Below are 5,106 nucleotides of genomic sequence, written 5' to 3'. Positions count from 1 at the left end.
TCGTACGCCAGAAGGAAAGCTGATGGGTCCGCCGTGCCGTCGTAGTGCGGCGACATCTCCGGCTTGAACTTGGGGGCCACTGCACCTGCCGCAAGGCGGGGACCAGGGCTCAGAGCCCCCTGGCCTCGTTGTCGGCGTCGGCCGTCGGAGCCGGGAGCGGGATGCCTACCATGAGGGCGGAGTGCAGATCGACGGAAGGAAAGCTACAGCGCACCCCTACCTGGCGTGCCAAATGTTGGATCACGGGTTCCGGCAAAACCCTCAAGGTTCGAACACTGGGGTGCGCACGAAGATTCCCCCCTTACCGATCCATGTCCTAGCTTTGATAAGATCTCACGGACTAACTCGATGAACTCACAACACAAGGGACACAAGATTTATACTGGTTCGGGCCACCGTTGTGGTGTAATACCCTACTCTAGTGTGGTGGTGGTGGATTGCCTCTTGGGCTGAGGATGAACAGTACAAAGCGAAGAACAGCCTCTTGAGGTTGAGGTGTTCTTGTGTTTGGCGAACTTGTGTGGGTGAGGATCCGATGCCTCCTACTATGGTGGCTAGTCCTATTTATTGTGGCCCTGGTCCTCTCCCCAAATATTGAGCAGGAAGGGAGCCAACAATGGCCAATTTGAAAGGGGACAACTAGTATAGCTTATCCTGACAACAGCAGTCTTCGCCTGCAAAAGGCTCTGGTGGTGACGCCGCCTTGGGCTCCATGGTGACCTCCGTCTTGCCATCCTGCTGGTATTGGTCTCGTTGCACTGATATGGAAACCTTTGCTTGATACCTCGGTACTCTGCGCCTGCGCTTGCCTCCTTAGCACCAAAGAGGAAACAAGGACACTGCACGCGCTGACGCCCGCCTGGCGCCCGCCTGGTCTCGGTCGTCACTGCTCACGTCACGAGAACCTCGTGAGGTTTGCCTTGCCTTGATCTCTCCGCCCCTCGCGAGCCATCCTAGTGAGGCCGCTCCTGAGGAGGTCTTACGTCGTCCGCCTCGCGAGGCTTGGCTCCTCACGAGGGTCTTGAATGCCTTGTTGATGAAGATGGGCCGTACGGGCCTGCTAGCAAAGCCATGTCGTGGGCCGCAGGCAGGCAAGTCTAGGGACCCCCGTTCCCAGAACGCCGACAGTTGGCCCGCCCAGCAAATGGGCTGCTGGTCCACCACGGACTGGGAGGCTAAAAATATGTGACACCCCAAAATTTTGGCCCTGTTTTATCTATTAAAATGTTGCCAAGAAATAAAACTTTTCCATTTTTGTCAAGTTTTACCTTTTGTGATTTTGGATTTTTGCCTCTAGTGGGAAAAAAACCCTTCAAAAGTATTATTGGACTTGAATACTCTCTTCTATAAAACAATTTCCTCATCAGTGGATTTAAATTTTGCAAGATTTATTTCCTCAAAGCTTTCTTCCTTTAAAAAGATTTCTTTTGCATTTGGAGCCTGTTTGCACTACAACCATTTGACAAATGCATTTAAAATTTCCACCAAAATTTGGGGATGTCATGTGATGTTTCCACATCACATTCATGCAAAAATACCTCTTGGCCATTGGAGATTTTGAGCTCTACACCAACTTTTCCAATCTGGTCCAGTGGGCACTTTTGCACTACAACCCATTTAAATATTGCTTTAAAAATTCTTCCAAGTGTTTGGAGATGTCAGTGGATGCATACAATTCATCTTCAAGCAAAAACCCAGTGATGTTCCTTGAAAAATTTGAGTGGATCAACCTCTTTGCATTATGGTCCAAATTGGTGATTTGTACTGCAACCTTATTTTTCTTTGCTCTAGTAACCCTGAGCTTTTTCCTACTTGTAGCCCTCCCTTCAAAACTCTTAAGTCCAGGAGATTGGACCCATTGGCATATTTTTGGTGCATGCAATGTCAGCCTTTAGTTTCTGCCCAAAACTGGTTTCCTCAAATTCTTGCACTATCCACTATCTGTTTTTGCCAAACTAATCTTACCACCATCTCCTGCATCTAAAGAGACACTGATCTGGAGATTTTGGCCACTCCAAGAGTTGCCTAAGTGTATCTGGCATTCTGTCGAACACCTGGTGTGCACAGTCTGTTTTGGCATGAGTTCTTTGTTTGCATTGTGATTTTGTTCCACTGACCCAACAACCTTGTCCACTGAGCTCCTAGCCACCCCTACCCTTGTTCTGTTCTTTGCCAGCCTCGCCCAAGCTCTCTAGAGCACACTGGCATTACGTCGAACACCGGCCGTGCGTGCTCTGGGCGCGCCCAGAGCGCACGTTTTGCATGCGCGCGCACTGAGCCGACACGCCGCTCTGCCGCCCTCGTCGCGTCCCATCTCTGGCCCCTGCTCGCCTGCCGAACCACGCCAGGCACTCACCCTCTCTCCAGTACCCTCCAAGCTCTCCCTGGCACCATGCAGCGCCGCCTTGGCAGCACGCCGGCGTCGACAGCGGATTCCGCCGCGGAGGCGCCGCCCAAACAGCCAGCGCACGCCAGCTGCCCCAGAGCACAGGCCGTGCTTATCCTCCCGCTCGTCGGCACGCTTTCGTCGCCGCCACGATGCCCTGCAACTACAGAAAAGTGGTCGCCCGCGATCTTATCCTCGGCCACCGCGGGAGCCAGCCTCAAACGCCTATTTAAAGGGAACCCCGAGCCTCTCCGAGCACTCAGGCGACATCAGACCCTCCCCGTAGAGCTCCCCTAGCAGTAGATTGACCGGAGAGGACCGTCCTCTCCAACTCCGGCCAGTTCGGCCGCCGCCAAGCTCCGGTGTGATTCGTCGCAGTCAGCCACCCTTTCGCCCAACCAACGCCACCAGTAGTTTCCTCTGGCCCATGCGGAGCTGCCCATCTACCCAAGCTCGATCGGAGACCACCGGAGCACAAAAGTCACTTCGCCACCGTAGCCCTCTCCGCCGCGGAGCTTGCCGCCGGCGACTCCTTCCACCTCCGACGACCCAGCAACCACCCAAGGGACCGCCTCGGTCTAGCCGTTCCATCCCCGCCCTTGGATGCCCGTGAGGTGCTGCCGTTCGTCGACGGCGATCGCCGGAGCCTCGCTCCCGTCGGGCAGAAGAGAGGAGAAGGAGGGAAGAACGGTCAAACCTGACCAGTGGGCCCTCTGGACCCACTGTCAGTGACCCGCGCGGCCGTTCTCTCTCTGTTTAAGTGAAGGCGCAAACTCCCGAGTGCGTCTCCTCGACTGCGAAAGCGTATTTTCTTCTGAATCGTTTTCTTTTCTGGTTTTATTTAAAAACAAAGATTTGACCAAACTTTGACTGGCTATAACTTTTAAAATAAAACTCCAAAAGAGTTGATTCTTTTTCCTACCTCTCTCAAATTTCATCTAGTTTATTTTAAGATTTATTTCAAAAATATTTGAGACAACTTTTGGTACTGTGTTTGAAATATTTGTTATTTGTGTATTTTTGCAAAATAGGATTTTTGCAGAAAAAGGAAAGCTTCCAATAAGTACATCCTTGCATACTCTTGAAGGCAAGCATTTCTGAACTCTGGCATAATATTTTGTTGTGGTGTTCTGGTGCGATCACAACACCTTTTGACTTGGTATATGCGTTGGCTTTATGTATCGATATAGTCTCGTGCATGAGTGCACTTTGGAGTTGTGTTGTGGTCAGCAATGGATACATTAGTGATTTGGATCATCCTTGTGAGCTCCTCATGCATACCGGTAGGAAGCCGGGAAAGTCGTGGTCTTGGGTAGACACGAGCTTGTCCCTAGTCCCTCGTCGAGACGAGTATGTCCGGCATGGCATGGTGAGGCTTGAGGAATGGTGATTTATTTCATAAATGGTGATATTGTTGGAGGATACTTGGACCACCTGAGTCGGTTGTAGACCGAGCCTTGATCAATAGCTTCCTTATTTGTTGGTACCACCACTTGTCCCTGCAGGGGACAGGGTATGGTTCAGTAAGTTGTCAACCCCTACCATAGCACACACCGTACAGAGGGGCCATAGTGGAAGATACCGGAGGCCTCCGGTAGGCATGCCACTTGGTCAGGGGGCATGGGTGTTTCCGGTTGGGACCGAGAGTGGGGGCACCCCCTTAGAGCGCGCTAATAGAAATTTGATCCCATGCTACGTCGAGGTTGTAGCCTCCCCACTTAGAGTTTTGCTTGGCAGGTGTCGTGGGTGATCCCAGACACCGGTGAGTTAAGCTGGTGTGTGCAGGTCAGGCGTGTTTTCAATTAAAAGACCGAAGATGGAATTAGTCCCGAGGGACTAAGTAAACCCGTTACTCGTGGAAAATGGTACTCCCTCTGTAGAGGATATATCCTGTTGGATAGTCATGTTCTTGAGTAAAGACCACAGTCTGAGTTGAAACTAGTAACGGTATTCGGATGGAGAACGGTTTAACTAGAACTCAGTGACGGTTTTCGGATGGAGAACGAATTAGCTAGAGCTCAGTGACGGTATTCGGATGGAGATACGTTTCGACTAGACCATATTATCGGTTTTCGGATGGAGAAACGACTGAACTAAATATTGTTTAAGATTATGGCACATATGGATTATGATCTTTATTATTTTGGACTAACCCTTTTATATTACGTATATTATTGAGTATCCCTGGGATGGTTCTACCTCCTGGATATTCACTGTGATTATTCTCTTATAAGCCCTTTCTGTGGTGTCGCTCAGATGCCCGACTGCGGCATGCTTGTTGTTCTTTTATCTTTTTATAAGCCCTTTATGTGGTGTCGCCCCGACGCCCGACTGCGGCATTATTATTCTTGCAAGTTTCCTCTCGAGGAGTCATTCAGACCCTCGTTTGGCACCAGTATTACTATTCTTGCAGTTTCCTCTCGAGGAGTCATTCAGACCCTCGTTTGGCACGCAGTATTTTATTTTGGAATATTTTTAACCATATTTATGCATCATGGTCTTTTGCATATTTCGTGACAGATGTGTGATCATCTTATTAACCCGGATCATGTTTGATATATTGTACCCGTGTTCTTAATGTTTGCGAGTACATTCAAACGTACTCACTGGCTTGTCCCTGGCTATTGTCTTGGCCAGATTCCTTGCGTGGAGATAAGCATCGCGGTGTCAACCTCGGAACCTTCGTGTTGACATTTGCAGCCTCCCGAAGATAGGAGTTA

This window comes from Aegilops tauschii, chromosome 5, assembly GCF_002575655.3.
Source record: "Aegilops tauschii subsp. strangulata cultivar AL8/78 chromosome 5, Aet v6.0, whole genome shotgun sequence".
NCBI lineage: Eukaryota > Viridiplantae > Streptophyta > Magnoliopsida > Poales > Poaceae > Aegilops > Aegilops tauschii.
Note: the sequence above shows the minus strand (reverse complement) of the source record.